The sequence below is a fragment of the Sciurus vulgaris genome (assembly GCF_902686455.1).
Source record: "Sciurus vulgaris genome assembly, chromosome: 11".
NCBI lineage: Eukaryota > Metazoa > Chordata > Mammalia > Rodentia > Sciuridae > Sciurus > Sciurus vulgaris.
Window position 1 is genome coordinate 54,066,963 of NC_136472.1, and position 18,559 is coordinate 54,085,521.

At 47.6% G+C, this 18,559-nt stretch overlaps 1 protein-coding gene across 6 annotated transcripts in view; it reads left to right on the top strand.

The window, feature by feature from the left end:
• The first annotated feature begins 207 nt into the window (after positions 1–207).
• Positions 208–18,559, top strand: part of PTPN5 (protein tyrosine phosphatase non-receptor type 5) — a 56,406-nt gene continuing 38,054 nt past the window's right edge. For 2 of the 6 annotated variants that reach the window (XM_079101849.1, XM_079101847.1), the window contains exon 1: positions 208–335. The gene's annotated coding sequence lies outside the window, so the exon portion shown is untranslated. The remainder of the gene's footprint in view (positions 336–18,559) is intronic. The other 4 variants (XM_079101848.1, XM_079101852.1, XM_079101850.1 and 1 more) reach the window with 4 other exon arrangements.

An 18,559-nucleotide genomic window follows, 5' to 3' on the forward strand; every position in this document is an offset into this window, starting at 1 on the left:
AGCGGCGCAAGCCCGCCCGGAGGCGGGGCGGAGCCGGGGCTGTGGGAGCCCAACCGACCCGGAGGCTGCGCTCGCGACTCCGCAGCTCAAGCGCATTTGGTGGGGCGGTCGGGCAGGGGAGCGCGCACGGAGCGCAGGACTGAGCTACAGGCAGACGGACCGACGGACGGACGCCCCCGCACACGCAGACGCACAGAGCTCGGCGCGGCCCCCGTCACACACACAATCGCGCAGACACACACAGGGACACACGCAGACACACGCACACTCGCGCGCGTACATCCTCCCGCCAGCCTGCCTGCCCGCTCGCCGGCGCCCGGAGCCCGCTCAGGCCGGTAAGTGCGGGGCCTCAGTGGGCGCCTTTGTGTGTGGAGCCGGAAGGCGGAGGGCGTGGGGTCCCTCCTGGGGCGGCCGCGAAGCTGAGACCTCCCCTAGCTCTCAGGACTGAGGAGCCGGCGCCCGCCCCCGCCACGCCCCCCCATGGGGCTCCCGGCGCCCCCGGACTGGGGGAGGGGGTCCCCCCATGCGGGGGAGGGGGCTTGGCGCTTGGTGGCAGGGAGGGAGCGGCAGCCACTCCCCACGAAGCTCCTGGGCAATTCCAGGGAGAGATCAGGACAGTGGTCCAGGTCCGAGCCTCTGCGGCCCAGGCTGGTGCGCGGCTATCGGCTGCATGGCCTCTCCAGAGTCTGAACCCTGAGAGGGAGGTTGGAAATCGCCGCCAGATTGCTGGCCTCTAAACCTCCGCTCCACAGCCTTCTCATCGCGTTGCCTTCCGGACCCTTTAGCTTTAGGCACCCGCGTCCCACCCACTCCCAAAATAAAAGCCCAACGCATTCCCCTCCCCCACCATATTGCTTTTTCCTGGATGAGGCCCAGACTCCTGCAAAACCCAAAGATTGCCCAGCTCAAAGCTTTGGGGGTGAGGGGTGTCCCAGAAGGTGGTCCCTTACCAAGAATCACACATCTTAGAGGGTCAGGACCAGAGGAACCTTGGGAACTCATTTAACCCCTTCATTTTACAAATGGGGAAACTGAGGCCCTGTGAGGTGGCTTGACCAAGGTCACCAGAGAGTTAGTGACAAAACCTGCATTAGAATCTGGGATCCCTGGCTTTCATACTCAACCCCCCTCCCCCCTCACACACACACACACACAACTAGATCCTATCCCCATTGAAGGCACAGAACCCAAAAATTAACCTGAGAACCACGAATCTTTCCAGCCCTGCCCCCATTTGGAGCAGCAAGTGCCAATCATTTGCTACCATTTTTACAGTTTAAAAAAATGAATAAATAATTGCCCTTTCGTTTGCTTCATTCAGCCTCAAAGGAGAGCTCTGTTTTGCAAGCACTCCATCCAGGTTTAGGATTTAGTTTGGGAGAATGAAACAGCTCTGGACCAGAGATCAGATTCCAGGGTGTTAGTCCCAGTCCTTCCAGGAGTCATTGAGCCTGAGAGTCTTCAGTTGACCCAGGGGTATTCGAGGATTCATTCTCTTCCCCCACTTTGACTTAACTGCAGCCCTCCCAGTCCCTCTCCCCTACTCCTTAAGGACCCAGGTCTTCTAATCCAACCAGGCCTCCTTCTAATCCAACCTCTTCCTCCTTGGGGTTTGTTAAGTGCAGCCTCTTGGTATTGCTGACAAAGCTTCTAGGGAAGCTTTAGTTACAACTACACTGGGTTCCTAGTGTCTCCTCACAAGGCTCTGTCAAGGGCAGCTGGGTGTCCCCAGAGCTGATCCCCATGCCCGGTACAGAGGGTGCCCCCAGAGGCGGGTTGAGGGAGTGCAAGCACAGCTGTCTAGTGAAGGGATGAAGTCCATCACCTTCCAGGAGACTGAATAGAATGGTTGGCAGGAGGACAATGGTCAATCTCTAGGGGCCTGAGGCTCTGTCTCAAGAGCTTCTTTCTTTGAGTGGGGTGAACTGAGCCAGGGGACCAACTGGCATAACTCCAGGGGTGGCTCCTGGCATTGTCCTCAAGAGGCACGGTTTGCACAGACATGGAAATGAACAGTAGCCCTGGCTTTTTGCCCTGCAGGGGTTTCCACTGTGAGGGTGAAGAGAGCAGGGTTCCAGGCCCAGGCCAAGGCTCCTTGCTGGTTGTACAATTTTGGTAAATGCTAACAGTTTCTCCACATCTCAGTTTCTCCATCAGAAAAACAGGATTGTGGAATTGGAGATTTTCAGGTCTGAACTATTTATTGGGAAGAGGTGGGAGGGGGCAGAAGAGCACTTTTTATATAACAACTATGGACCTGGTTTCCTCTGCTTTGACTCTATGAGGGTATAATTCCTGACTTAAAGAGATAATGTAGGTAGGATATAGAGCGCACAGTGACTGGGGCATAGAAAAAGCTCAGGAATTTGGTAACTATTAACACCATTAGGGCCCCAGCATTATGGATATTCCCTCTACTTCCCTCACATCATCTAAGGACATGGGATTTTAGGTTTTTAAAGTCATTTTCCCTCAAAAAAATCTCTTCCCTGTGACCCACTGCTGGATTTAGTGCTCAGACAGCCTTAGACATCCATCCGTCCTGGGAGGAACAATACTCTTATTTACCAGTTATTTTGCACCCTAATATAAGTAATAACTTATATATGTATACATATAATGTCAACACTTTCCTTACACTTTATCTCTTGTATTTAGTCTTCACAACACATTTACAATAGTGTTATCAGGCCCATTTTGCAGACGGGGAAGGCAAGACTGCTGTTAACTTTTCTAAGGGTGCATGCCTTAAAAGTGTCAGAGCCAGAGAACTAGGCCTCCAGCTCAGATGATCTTACTCCAGAATTTGAACTCTTTCTTCTGTATCATATTGCCTGTCCTTTCTGGAGACTTCCCCTAAAAGAGAAATAATAACGCACTGGAAAGAGTTAAGAAGAGGAGATTTTTATCCTTCTGGAAGATCAAGAGGGCTTCTCACAGGAGCTAGGTGTCACCTGAGCAAGGTCTGAAGGTCTTGTACATTAGAGTACTGGAGGAGCATTACAAGATGTGGAAGTGGCCACTAGGAAGGACTTCTAGGACATGAGCAAAGCAGTTCATTCCAACTGGAGCAAAACAGATAACAGAGGAGTAATGGGAAGGAAGGCTGGAGAGGAGGACAGGGGCAGTTGGGGCGCTGAATGACAAGCTAAGGGGTCAGTCTTTAGTTTGGGGGAGACACATTTCCAAGCCTGCCATGAGGAAACTCGCTCTGACTGCCCCGTGAAGAACAGGTTGGAAGTGGATAGCCTGCTGGCAGGGAGCCCAGTTATAAAAAGATGACAGTAGCGAAGGTGAGAGATAATGAGGGTCTGGACTGGGGTGGTTGTGAGAATGGGTAGCAAAAGGAGTTGATGCAAGAGGCCTCAGTGTCATCAAAACAGGGAGGGAGGAATAAGTGATAGCAAGGCTTTGAGGTTGAATGGCTGAGGTTGCCATTCTAGAAAGAGCCCCGCAGGATGGGGAATGGGGAGGCTTAGAAGGGAACCATGATGAGTACTCCTGCAGTGTTGGCTCACCAGGCACCATCCATATTGTCAAGAGCCAGTTCATTCATTCATCCCATTCATTCTTCAATTAATATAAACATCTCTGATGTGCCAGGCTGTTGTAGGCTCTAGGAATTCACTGCTGAAAAAGATGAACTTCCTGCCTAAACTCTACCAGGAGAGACAGGAAATAAAACCTAAGCAAAAATAAAATATTTCTTGTGGTGAGCTGTGCTCTGGAGAATAAAGCAAGATGAGGGGTTACTAGGGGCAAGGGTAGGGGGAGAGATTTGCCTTTAAACAGCATTGCCTTTGAGGAGCAATATCTGAACAAAGCCCTGAATGAAGTGAGGAGACGCGTATAAACGTCTAAGAAGAGGAGACCATAAGTGCAAAGGCCCTGGGGTAAGACTAGCTCAGTGTTTTCAAGGAACCTCAAATGTAGCTGTAAGAGATAGGCAAAGGAGAAGCATACTAGAGAAAAAGGTAGGAGAGAGGGGTGGGGACAATGGTGTAGGTGCTTAAAGGCCTGAGAAATGAGAAATTGCATGGGGTTAATGAGTCCAAGAGAACCTGAGTTCTGTTCCTTTTGTGTTCTTAGTGCCTAGCAAAATAACCCTGACCCTACTCAGTGGCTCACTAAATAGTTATTGAATGAACGAATGTTGGAAGTGAGCATTTATGTGTATGAATTCATGTGTGAGACTTTTATGACCCACTGTATAGAGGTATCATGGCATGGTAAGGACATAGTAGGCTGTAGTCTGATCACAGTGCTAAAGCTTAGAGGACTTGAATGTCTGAGTTGTGATTCAAGTATGAAATTTTGAGTCAAATCTGCATATTTTATTCAGTACAACTTGATATTATAAACTGCTGTTGAATAAAACTAAATAGTAAAACATACCTGAAATGACTTTAAACAATTAAAATGGTAACATTTGGGCTCTTCCTTCTTCCTCCCTCTGGCACAAAGGCACATCCTCCTGGCTGCATTTCACCTTTCCCTTGCTGAACTCTCATGCCCTCAGCCATTTCCCTCATAAAGTCCCATATTTGTAAGAGAAGACATCATCATCATCCAATAAATGGATTCCCAAAAAGACAGTCTCAATCAGGAGAGAGAAATTATTTATAGGAGTGAAAATTCTTCCAACACCTAAATTGTTTGAATGAATCTACAAGTAGGAATGGGAGATCTCCAGAAGATAGCCAGTTGTGTAAAGCATTCAGCTGTATTAAACTGGACACAGCATTAAACTGGACACAGTATGGGTGCACATTTCAAATTATATGGCACCTCATGCCAAAAATGTAACCAATTCACCAGGAAATATTTATGAACCAGTGTTCCTGCCAGTGTTCATCAGCATGGCTGTCTGTATAAGTGCCCATGTTCTAATCCTGAACTTACCCAGGAGCAAGTGACCTGGGGTAAGTGTCTTCCCAACTCTAAAACTCAAATTTTCCTTATGTCTGTGAGATAGGGCTTGGGTTTCTAGGACCCATGAAGCCCAAAGCTGTTCTGGACTGTGTGGACCCATGTTATTGTCTTTGAACAAGATAGTGTTTGTATACGAGTGTGGCACCCCGTGACTCTCAGATGGTCTTGGTGGGTGTGAGGCAGACACCTGATCCTGCTGTTGAGATGAGATGGTCCCATGAGCAGCAGGAGCCAGGTATCATGTTGGACCTTATGATGGGAAAGTTGCCATGTGATCTGTTTTAGAATCATAGACTCTCTGAGCCTTCTAGTTCAAATTCCATCCAGATCTACAGATCTATCACTTCTAAAACTGGAAACTGAGGTCATCCTAAGGGGAAAAAACTGAAATTTTTGTTTTGAACAATGAGCTTCAACAAAAAAAAGCTCTTCCTTGCCTTAAACTAGAGTATTATGGAAAATAAGATCTTTCCCATTCTTCAACATCAACTCATCTTGTGAAAATGTGGAAAGAGCATTTTGGCCACCAATATCTGCAAAGCTCAGAAATTTCTGTAATGTTAGATTGAAGAAAGCGTTTGTTTCCCTGAGCTTACAGAACCTGGAACAAAAACCACCCTCTTTCCTGTGTCCCTTGAAGCAACAAGGACTCTAGTTTCCATACCTGGAATGCAGCATGTTGCGTTAAAAGGGGTCTCCTTGAGCTCGATGCAGGAAGCCCACAGTTGGCAGATACAAGATGGAGCAGGCATCGTGGTGCACATTCAGGCTAATAGAGGGGATAGGCTGATCACAGCCCAATCTCTCAAGGACTCTGGTAGCAAAATGAAGACATTAATTGCCTTTCCTTTTTGTGGTGAGGTGGGTGGTTGCAGTTATTAGAGAGACATACGAAGACTCAACATGTCTTTCTTAGGTCAACACAAATGCCCTCCTGACCCTGCCCTCTCTCTGGAAACCATTCAAGAGGAATTTGTAGACTTCAGTGGTGGCAGCAGGTGGGCACCTGGAGTCAGCCTCATAGATCGTTGCAAGGTTGACGGTATGTGTGCATCATCTCCTGCCAAGGGGTACTACCCAGCCTTTAAAAAATAAATCACATTGTGAAAATAGCACAGCCATACTAATACTAGAAAACATGTGCCATTAACCATTATTTAACATGTTCCATTCTGGTTTTTCCCAAGATCTCTGTTTTCTCATAGATGAAACCAGCCCGCACATAGTATTAGTCTGCATTTTTCACTTGATGTTTTATCATAACTTCTACTTTCACATGTGGTCATCTTCTGTCCTGGATGGTTTTCTCATGCGTTAACTGCTTGTTTATCGTTGAACAAGTCGTCTAAGCGCGCAGCTTTTCCATTTCTTCAGGCATCTGTTTGAGCATCCTCTAAGGGTTACGGCAGAGCCAAGGGTGAGTAAAGAAAAGTGCAAGGAAAAGAAAGCATCAGCTGAGGGCAGATGCGAGTTGGCTTCATGAATGATGTAGCTCTGGGTCCTGGGGCAGGAGGAGAACAGAAAGCGCTGGAGCTGGAGCCCCAAGGGGATGGAGAGGGAGATACATGATGAGCAAGGAAGCCAGGGTCACAGAGCTCTTGCAAGTATCTGTTTAAGCCCCTAATTTCAATTCTTTGGGGTATATGCCTAACAATGGTAATGTGGTAATTCTATGTGTTTTTTCTTTGTTGTTTTTTGGTGGTTTTTTTTATTTGTTTGTTTTGTTTTGGTTTTGTTTTATCTTTCTGTGCCAGAGATTGAACCCAGGGACACTTAACCACTAAGCCACATCCCCAGGCCTTTTTTATTTTTATTTTTTTTAATTTTTTTAGTTGTAGATGGACACAATACATCTATTTTGTTTATTTTTATTTATTTATTTGTTTGTTTGTTTGTTTGTTTGGTGGTGCCGGGGATTGAACCCAGGGCCTTGTGCATGCTAGGCTAGCACCCTAGCAACTGAGCTACATTCACAGGCCCTTATTTTTTATTTTGAGACAGGGTCACACTAAGTTGCCTAGGGCCTTGCTAAATTTGAGGCTGGCTTTGAACTTGTGATCCTCCTACCTCAGTCTCTGGAGCCACTAGTCATGCACCACTGTGCCCAGTTGTGGGTGCTTTTTTAAAAAGAAAATTTTTGTTTGCCTGGCTTGAAAAAGACCTCTGAGGGAAGTCTTAAAAGTGAAGAGTCTGGGAAGAAGTCATTAGTTTAAATATATATTTTGTGTGAGCTCTGCTTGGCCTTGGAGGTAATAGGAGGAAAGACAGAACAGAATACAAATGAGTCCAACCTCCATTTCTGAAGAATTAGTGTGATCAAGACGCATTGTGGGTAGAAAAAGAAAGCTCTCAGGGGAGATCATAGTGGGTGGAATTCATTCATGCATATAGGTATTTACTGCACTGGTCTCGTGGTAGACACAGGAGCCTCAGCAATCAACATGACCAGGAGGACTGTGCTTGAGAAGATTATGTCTAGTTGCCAGAGAAACAACCTGGCAACAGTGACCCGTATGGATGCATGCTATGATAATAATAAGACTAACTTTTACTGAGTGCTTATTGCATTATCTTACTTAATCTTCAGTAACAGTTCAGTGAAGAAGGTTTTTATTATATTCAGTTTGCAGGCTCAGAGAGCTTAAGTAATTTGCCAAGAACACACAGCAAGTAAACGTCCAGAAATCAGACCTTAGGCAGTAACTGCTCTGGTGCTGAAACAAAGGAACACAAAAGAGGCACTTGCCCAGGGTGGAGGTCACAGAAGTTTTCCTGAAGGAAGGGGTCAGGTGAGCATTTTCATTTAAGTCTGTGTGCATTCTTCTTTAGCCCAGAACTTCAGAAAATGAGTTTCTATAGCAGCAGCAACCAGTTCTGTTTCCAATAAATCCAGACTCCCAGGGAGCACCACCTAACTGAGTCTCCATCTCAGAGGATGACAGTCCCTTTTATCATTGGTGCTTATGCAGGAGGTAGTGAGGCCAGGGTGGGGCACCTTCTTTTTCCCTCCAACGTCTGCTGCCTCTTCCTCTTCCCTAGAAGCCCCCCTTCCAACCCTGTGTTATCTGGAGCATCATGAGGGACCTTTGGAGGCCCCTCTTGAGCTTGGGGAGAATCAAGTCAGTGGTCTGCACTTAGCCAAGTACAAGACCTGGGAGTGTCAGTGAAGATCATATGTCCACCTTCTGCGCCTGTCACTAACCTGGAAGCATGAATTTCTTGGCTCCCATCACCCGCAAAGCCCCATCTTCCCTAAGCATAGATGTAGCCAGTGTCTCTCTGCTTTTTCAGTTTGTCCAAGGCTCCCCATAGCCTGCTGTGGCATTTCTCAACTGGGATCCTACTGGCCTTTGAGTGGGAGAGTCATTTGCTCTGAGAGCATCCCTAGTCTCTTCCTTTGAATATCTACCAGTAGCATCCTTCAGTCATAGCGACAGACATGTAATTTTAAGATCTATTTTATAAGCAGTCTGAGGTACAGATCTGAAATGGTCCATTCAGTGAGTTTTGACAATTGTGTGAACTTGTATGACTATCACCAAGATCAAGATGTAGAACATTTCCATCACCCCTCAAAGTTCAGAGGCAACAGTTGCTCCCATTTCTGTCATTGTAGGATAATTTTGTCTGTTCTCCACTTTGATATAAATGGAATCTCATAGTAGGTGGTCTTTTGTGTCACAGTTTTTGAGATCTGCCCATTGGGTTGCACAACACACATACAGGACTGACTCCTGGTCTTTCTCTCACTCATTTCTAAATGCCAACTAGAATAGCAATACCTACTTTATTTCCCCTGAGAAAAAAAATGGCCTTTGAGTTAAGATCAGTGTCTTAGCCAAATGCACAGAGTTCTCTGCCAGGTGATTGGAGTCCCTCTCCTACCCAGCCTCTAGCCCAACTCAAGTGCCCCTCCTCCCAGTACATCTTGCTCTTTTACCCCTCCAGGCCTTGGCTCCTGCAGGATGCCCTGCCTGGAAAGTCCTTGCCACATTTGGTGACTCTCGCTTGTCCTTCAGGTCCCTCCCACATCCTCTGAGGCACTCAAGTAAGACGGCCTCAGTTTGCATCTAACACGTGTGGCTCTACTCACTGTGCTGGAAGCTAGCAGAGAGCAGGAACTGGGTTCAATTACATATTGCCACAGGCCCAGCACAGAGCTTGATATTAAAGAGATGGTTATAACAACCAGTCCCACCATTATGCATAATTATAATACACCAATAAAAATATGAAAAAAGAGATGGCTGCAAGATTACAGCAGGTTTTGCCTCAAGATTATCTCAAAAACAGAGTTTTTAGCCCATTAAGTCCCAGTTTTTCAGTTCTGCAAATATTTCAACCAAATGGACATAGGTTCATAAAAACACATTGGAAATCATAATTTAGAACATATATATTTTTTATTAATGACATTAATATTTTATTAATATAATTATGTAATTACATGCTACATAATTATATATTATATACTGTATTTAAGTTTTTGACATGTTCCACATCTGGAACAAGATGAAATAGACTAAAGTAACTATGCAAAATGGATCCTAAACCACTCTGTAAAGCTGATAAAAAGAAAGGTAGTCAAAAAAATCTCATCTCTGACTAGTGATGATAAATATAGCCTGGAACTTAACTGCCAGTGAGGCAGAGACCTCCAGTCCTTCCCCTGAGGACCTGGCATCAATGAGTGCAAAGTAATGCAGCTCAGGGAACCAAGGGAGGGAAGAGATCAGTCACTCCAGGAAGGTTCCTGGAGGAGGTGAACTCCAAGACTTTCAAAGAGAAATCTGCATTGAGCCCAGTAGTTACATAATCTAGAGATAATCCACAGAGATCCTTAAAGCATGATCTGTCCTGTTGTGACTCTTAGAGGTCACAGCTGCAAAGGGAGGAACAGAGAGGCCTATCCAGGCAGGAGGAACACAGAGACAAAAGTTGAGATGCAGGGATGACCATGGTTAGGGGGTGGGCCAATTTTATATCAAAGGAGAACTTGGGGAATCCATTTCTTTTACCCTCCTCCCGAGGGCTCTGGGTCTGGCCCTGGGGACCTAGAAACAGCCTGGAGCTCTCCAGAGGGGGGAGTCATCAGTTCTGCCCGGGAGGCCTTTCTCATCCTCCAGCTACTCTTTCTGTGTTATTCTCATTAGCTCCAAGAGCACCTGGCAGAGCCTGAGGAAATAGGAAACAGACCTTTAAAGCTGACGGCACTGCCTGATATAAAGAGCAGGAGCATCTCTCAGGCAGGGTTGACTTAGAGGGAGACCAGAAGTGAAGCTCTGAGCCAGGTCAGCAGGAATAACGAGGAGGATGTCTGCCTCAGAATCACCTAGCACTTTCTACACATGTCACTCCCTTCCTGGCCTTCACCACAAGCCTACAGCTGATTGCTTTCACCCTACAGGGAGGAAACTGAGGCTCCAAGAGGTTAGATGCTGGCCCAGGGCCCCTTGGGGAGAAGACAGCAGAATGCAGCATCTGAGCCACGTCCCTCTGCCTCTGAATCTATCCTTGTTTCAGAGGACAGTGGTTGAGTGAAGGTGTGCAAACTCAGGATGATCAGTCTGTCATATTTTGATTCAGCTCATGACTGAGGACCTCTGTTGACAGCTGCCCTGAGCTCCAGGTTTCCAGCTGTCTTCAGCACAAGGCAGAGGATCCCCCATCCTGGCTTCATCTGGTCTTCTCCATTGGCCATCTGAGCAGGACCAGAGTGACCACTTATCTGCTCGTGCATCAGATTCTAACCCCTCTAAGTGCCTTTCAGCTCCTACGAAGTTGGATAATGTCTTCTTTACTCATTTATCACAAGGGTCTAAGAAAATAAGGTATTAGAAAGCATGTGGCACATAGTAGGGATGCAGCTTGTATTTATTAAATTTGAATTCAGAAGGTCAGACGCTTTTGTACCTTGTCTCCTGGTCCTACCTGCATTTTTTTTTCCTAGTTCACACTCCAGTCTTTCTCCTGGCAGAAAAGCCTCAGATTCAACTGATGTTTCCAAACCCAGGCCTTGCTGCTGACTTAGTTTGATTCCATCAGACCCTATGGTGGCAGCATCTTCCCAGCCTGTACTGCCACAGCCTGAACCAAGTACCACCACGGGAGGATTCATCAGAGGCTGGGGACAGAGGTCCTGATGGGGAGCAAGAGCCCACGGTGGGTAGTGGGTATGGCAGGAGTGAGGGCTCCCTAGCTGCAGGTAGGAGTAGACTTAGCCCTGGACCTCAAATGTCCCCTCAAACTTCCCTCTTGGGAAAGAGCTTTGAAAGTGATAAAGTGCAGAGCAGATGACAGAAGGAAACATCGCAGAAGATCCAAAGCCAGGCACAGGCAGTACTTGGCAGTTCAGGCCAAGGAAGGCATCAGGGAAGTCTAGGGGTGAAACCAGATGCGGGTAGAGACCAAAAACAAAATAATGAGTAACCAGGGTGCACCCAACACAGGTGAGGTCTGAAGTCTAGTTTCAGGCAGGGAGGGGAGAGCTGCAAGTGCAGACAAGGCCTCATAGTAGACAGGGGCTCCACCTGTTAGAGCAGAAGGCAGAAGGCCAGGTGCTGAGTCTGGGCCAGAGCCAGAGTCAGACAAGCAACACTGAGACTGAATTAAAACTCTTTTAAGGACACAACTATTGGCTAACACTTAACATAGTGTATTATGTGCTCTGTGCTCTTCTGAATTAGGCTTACTCACTAGAGTTTTATTGAGTTATTTACTAGTACTGGGCTATTTTACAGATGAGGAAACTGAGGCATAGAGAGATTGATCAAAATTCTTGCCCTCACCCAAAACTGGCAACATAACCTCTCACATTCATAGATCAAAATCAGCCATGAGAAAGCACTAAAACCATAGTCATTGGCAAATGCCAATTGATAACTAACATTCTTTGGAATATACTGGGCCCTGTTTTAAGCATTTTACATATATTGCAAGTCAAAGCTGTGTGAAAATCAAAATACATTTAATTTTCAAACAATGCCCAAAGGGCATATACTGTTATCCCCATTTCACAGATGAAGAAACTGAGGCACAAGGAAGTCAAATATCTCACCCAAGATCAGCCAGCCAATAGGGGAGCCATGATTCATACTTGAGCAGTTCTCTGCCATAACCCACCACTTTTGTGGTGTTTTGAATGAGCCATCTGTAAATGCTCAAACCCTATCCACTTTTCATTTACCTTTTTGAAAATAATAACTGAACATTTTCCTGGTGCCAGATAGAAAGTAGGCATGGGAAACCGGAAGGTCCACATCAAGAGGCTGTAAACCTAGAGGTTTAAACAAAGCCTGGGCCTGGAGCTGCAGCAAACTGAGTTTGAAGTCTGGTCCTCTCAAATGTGTCAAGTGTGTGACCTTGAACAAATGACTCAGTCTCTCCTGGCCCCAGCTCCACATGTGTGGAAGGAGGAGGATGACTGTTTACTGCATAGGGTTATAGTGGGAAACAGTGACATCATGCCAGTTCAGTGCTTGGTGTAGCATCCAGCTCACAGTGAGCCCTCACTTTGGGAAGCCACAGTGATTACAAACCACAGGCTTGGGTACAGACCCTTCATGAGTAGGGACACAGGCATCAGCAGACAATCCCCATTCAGAGAGGTGAGAACAGAAAAGGGAGCAACCAGCTCTTGTGGGGGAGTCAGGGAGGGTTCTGCAGCAGGTGACATTTGAGCAGGGTCTTAAAGGGCAAAGGAGAGTTTTTCATGTAGAGAAAGGAAATAGGAAATGCGGGGGGGGGGGGGGGCGGGGGGATGGTGTTCTTCAGGGAGAGGAAGTACATGCCAAGGCATTATAGACAGGAGCCAGTGTCTAGCTAAAAGGAAATACCAGAACACACCTATGAGAGGTGTGATCACACTTTCACATTTGTGACTGCCTGTGTTCTCCTTGTAAATTAAACTGTATACCTGGGGTGGGGGGGGGGTGTAAAGAGAGGGAGCAGTCTTGGGAGCTGTGGGTTAGATTAAATGAACTTTGAACACCTAAGTCCTACTCTTCGATCTTCCTTTCGGATCCTGAACCACGTAGTTTATAATCAGGTCCATCTGCAGCACCAGATCATCTCGGAGGAACACACCCTCCATCAACAGGTGACCAGGGCGGAACTTCCCCTCTGCTTGGTGCTGGGGCAGCCTCTCCCTAGGCTTCATGGACCAAGGCCTTGTTTCCCTGCTGCTGTGAGCGCCCTCTGCTGGTGCACTGCCTCTCCACCCTCTGCCTCCCTGAACTGAAGACTGTCATGTGAGGAAAGGCCCGCTAAAGGCCTGTCATTCACTCAACCCCTTCGATTTCTGTTTGGGGCTACTGAGATTCAGATCAGGGGAAATGACTGGCCCATAGTAACACAGTACAGCCAGCTCATGACTAGAGCCCAGGGCTGGTGAGTCCTTGGCCAATGAATGTATTTGTCCCTCCATTGATGGAACACAGCTGCCACCATCCCACACTTCCCACCATGCCAGCCTCCCAAGGGCAGTTCCTGGAGATGCAGTTCCTGGAGTTCAGTGGGGAAAACTACAGTCATGTCCAAGGCTGGGCTTGCAGTCATTCAGCTCCTAGGAAGGCACAGCAGGGAGCACCTTCAGGACCCTTGGGCAACCCCCACTCCCCACAGCCAGCAAGCACTGGAGTCTCCCTATGACTCCTTCACTAGCTTACCCACTGTCAGCCCAGCAGACCTTGGTTTCTTCGTATGAGCACCATCACATGCTACTCAGTGGATTGATGTTGAGGGTATTCTAAAAGAACATATAGCAACTGCTATCCTGGGCACTCTTCCTATTTTCACTAAAGGCTAGAAAGTGGAAGAAAAGAGGGGTTAGGAATATGGGCAGTAGTGGGCAGACCTGTAATAACTAGCTGAGTGGCATTGGGCAGGTCCCTTCACTTCTCTGAATCTCCATTTTGCCCCCTAGAAAAATGCAGGTAACAATAGTATGTTTCTCCTAGGGTTGTCGCAAGGACCAAATATCACACGCGCAAGGCGCTCTGTGGCAGCATTGCATGGTAAGGGCTCCACAGAGGCAGATGCTCTTTCTGTTATTGATACTTCCGTCATTGTCACCCTTATTATCAGGCAGGGGGCTGTGGAAAATGTTCCTGAACAAGTGACCCAGAGATTGACTCTGTTCTTTCTTCCTTCTCGAATTCCTTTCCATCCTCATCAAGCAAGCACAAGAGAAAAGGAATGTGGGTTTTGAAAACAAGTAGCAGTGGCCTCAGGAAGAGGCTGGGAAGATCCACAGAGCCTGAGCTGGAACACAGTGAGGTTCTTGCCCCTCCACCCAAAGATGGGGTCAGGAAAAATGCTTTGTCCTCAGCCTGGAGCTCCCTGACTTCTCTGGATGCTGCCCACACAGCTGGCCCCTGCTGCTCAGATCCTAGTATGTTGACCAAGACCAGCAAAGAACCTCTGTGTGTCTCTGCTGTCCCCATCACACCCAATGTAAGGGTTTTGCAGGATGGGGACATGTCATGCCTCTCTGCAGCTTCCTCCTCAAAGCACAGGGGCAGCAGTAAATTCAGTTCATGCCAGATCTTTGGACCAAACCACAGGCATGCGCAGGCTTGAAAACTCCTTCCTGTTGTCCCCAAGAACTATGCATGGTCCTTAGATGCCTCACTCATCCTAAGACTGCCAAGGCAGGTAGGCAACATTCAGAGCCTGGCACACTTTCTAGAAGCTAGGTCCGGCCCTTTCCTTGCAGTTTGTGCAGTGTGTTCATACTCACTTTCCCCGCCAGCATCCTCATTGTTCTTCTCTGCTATGCCTCTGTTGGTCATTTGCATAGCTCTGAACACCCACTGTTTACCAGGCCCCATAACAGTCACCTCCACATTTCTCTCATTCTGTGATACACCTCACCTCAATCCTGTGTGGAAGATGTCATCAGCCCTATTGACAAATAAGAAAAAGTTCAGGCCCAAAGTGATGAAGACACTGTCCGAAAGCCACACGGCTTGACTGGAATAAAGATCTTCCCCAGGGAAAGCTTTCTGGGGGAGTTGAGGATTCAGTTGGAACTTAAAGCCTGAACTAGATTTTGAGGAGAGGTACAAAGAGATGATGGCATCTTGGCAGGGGACTGTGCTTTGTGGTCATGGGAATGAGGAAGAAGCAGTTAATTTGAAAGCTCAAGGGACTGGAGCAGGTGGTTCAGCAAGCCCAGGCCAGGACACCCCTCTCTCTTCCCTGGATCTTCACACCTGCCTTGCATCTGGTTTCCCAGCTCCCCATATTCGTTAAATGTAACGAGGCTGCACCCAGAGCTCCCCATCACCTCTGGCTGCTGGGAAAGTCAATCTGAGTCATTACTGGGAACTCTACCTGATGCTATGACCACCATGCATCAAGGGAACCACACACTTACTAGAGCTGAGATGCCTCCCCTTCCAGCCTGAAGGAACTTTCCAGGGTTTGCTGCCTCTGCCCTGGGGAGGTGTGCCTCTGTGGGGCACAGAAACACAAGTCTAAGATCTGGTCCTCTCCACACACCTCAAAGCCATTCCCAGATGATCCCTCCAGGGCCGTCACACACATCAGGCACTGATCTTGGAACCCACTAGTCTGTCCCTTTCTAGACCCAGACATGGCCTCCACTCCCTCGCCCTCACCGTTCTGGTCAGGAGACTCCTCTCGAGGGGCTTCAGCACCCACAGGACATCGAAAAAATGAAGGAGAGCTCCTCAAGGAATGTGGCCTTGGTCCTGCAGCCAAATCCCCCCCCCCCCAAGGTCACTAGAGAACATCCGCCTTAACTCTCTGGAAACAAGGGAATCGGGAAGGAAAGCATCACCAATGAGCGGTTCAGCAAATGATCCTATCCTTGGCCATACTCCCTCTCCACACTGGCCTTGTCAAAGTGAAGTTTGACATTCCTCAAATGTGTCCCAGTTCCTCTCAACTCCAGACCCATTTTGTGCCCTCTTTCTGCTTGGACACCATGCGCCTCACACACACTAGCTGCAGTCACTCACTCCCACTCCTCTTGTAACCCTGTGACTCCTCTGCTTCGTTAGGAACCTCATCAGTGCTCCCGGGGTTGACCGCACATCTCCCATCTGACGTGCCCCCTGGCCCTGACCTTCTTACCTGCATCCCCCAGGAGATGCTTATAGGTCTGCACACAGTAGGTATTTGTAAACACATGTTGGACAAAAGAATCCTGAATTAGATTCAGTCAGTCTCTGAATCAGACTTACTTAAAACATAGAAAACTGTTGCCTGAGCCCCTTAGCAGGCTAAGCCAGTCCAGCGCCTTTCCATTTTCCCTTTCATGGTCTCAATCCCTGAATCTACCACCAGAGTCGGGATGGAAGGGAATTCATTCATCTGGGTCCATCCCACCCAGAGAACACTCAGACCCTGTGTTTGGGATCCAGAACACTCCAAGTGTGCAGTCTGCTCAGACATGGGGACAGATGGCTGGACATTGGACAGGAGGGTAGGCAGCTTGAAAGGATGGAAATAGCAGTGAACTAAGCATTGGGAGTCCTGGGCTCGGAGCCTATCTGTTCCCCAAGTTTGCTGCACATATCATTCTGGGTTCTTTGGCTGCCAGCAACAGAAACTAACTGAGTAACCTAGGCAGCAGAGAGATTTATTAGAAAGCTTGAGGATGTAACACAGAAATACCAGATAACCAAGCTTTGGTTTGAGGGTCCTCCCTATGGCGAGGGGAAAGCAGTGTACCAGACAGGAGAGAGGTAAATCTCAGAATTTTGTGAACTACCTGAAAATAATTGTTGGCATATTGTGTGACCTGAGGCAAGTCATTTCTCTGGGCTGCCATTTCTTCTACCTGGATGTTCTGAAGTTGGCCTCTCTTCCTCCATTCACATCTCCAGTTTGCTTTTTGCTGAGAAACTTCCTGCCCTGGCCTCAGATGGCACCTTTCCCCATCTGGACATCTTGGGAATGAAGTTTGAGGGAGCTAGGTGAGTGTGTGTGGCACCCCACAGCCCACCCACTGAGGAGGCCAAGCCTCCTCCACCTGCATGACTTGTTACTCACTTGCATGAGGTGATCAGCCTGATCATTTCCTCTCCATTGAACCAGAATGGCCTCTGCTCCTGCATGCTGAACATTCTGGATGGCATTATGGGCTTTTCCTGGCCATGATCTGGCCATCTTCTTTTGCTTGGAAAGCTCTTCGCTAGAGTCTGCCCTCCCAGAGACCCCAAAGCACCCAACCCTGAGACCCTGCCACTGGCCTGCATTTGACCTTCAGCATGTTCATTAATAGACTCAGGACCTGTGTTGAATGGCTGAGATGCAGTGGTGGTGGAGGGGATGAGGATTTTCCGGAGTCATGGAAAGCCAGTGGAGGAGGCAGTGCATAAACAGCTAATTATAGCAGCAGAACAAAATAAGAGACAACAGAAGTGTCAGCCAGGTGTGTGGGGAGCCCAGAGGCAGGAGAGCTTGGTTGTTCTGAGAGATCAGAGAATGCTCCATGGAAGAGGAAATGCCTGAGAAGAGCTTTAGGGAACAAGCAGGATTTGGCAAGGAGAATGAATAGGATATTGTACACAGAGGAACTGCATGAACCAAGGCCTGGAAGTGAGACTGGAAAGGTTCAATTCATCAAATAGAGAGGTCTGGAGGACTTGGAGCTTTAGGAGATTGGTAAACACTCCATGCACCGGTGTTCAGAGGGGTCTGGGGGCATGGAGTCCAAGGCAGAGACATCATCTGCCTGGGGTTGACTCAGCCTCACACCCAGGAATCCTGACTTCAGTATCCTAGCTCCTCCTTACTTGTCACCCATGCTAGAAGCAGATTCAGGCTGGACAGTGCTTCCATTCCAGGGAGCCTCCTAACAGCACCCACTGACCCCTATTCTACCACACGGGCAGAGGAGGTACCCAAGTCCTTCCAAGTCCAGCCTGTGCTAGACACTTCAGCCCAAAGCAGCTCTTGTGTCTCCCCCAGCAGCCGCAACCTCCTGAAAGTTGGGTTGGGTGGCCCCGTCTGGTCTCCAGCTCCCAGCACTGGTGGAACAGCCATAAGTAACATTCCCTCCAGATAAAAAGGAACAGATGAAGGTGCTGGCAATCAAGTTGCAAGGGGCTTAGTGTCTGACCACCTTATTTTATAGATGAGAACTCAGGGCCAAGGCAAGGAAAGGATTGCCCAAAGTCTTAAGCCTGTTGGAAATACAATGGGAAAGTGTAGTTTGGTTCATAGCAGCACTATTCACAATAGCCCAGAGCTAAAACAGCCTGCATGTCCATCAGCTGACAAATGAACAAATGAACAGTGGAAAATTATCCAACCACAAGAAGGAATGAACTACTGACACGTACTACTAACTTGTATGAACCTACAAACCATTCCGCCAAATGAAAGAAAACAAACAAAATACTTTCAATTGTATGAAATATCATGGATAGGCAAGTCATAAGAAGCAAATTAGTGGCTTCAAGGGGCTGAGGGAAGGGAAAATAGGAAATGACTCCTTAATGAGTACATGGGGTTCCCTTTGGGGTTGATAAAAATATTCTGGAACTAGATAATGATGGTGGTTGCAACAATATTATAAATGTAGTAAATGCTACCATTAACTACATTACTTTAAGTGGTGAATATTTTGTGATTTTTATCACCATTAAAATTA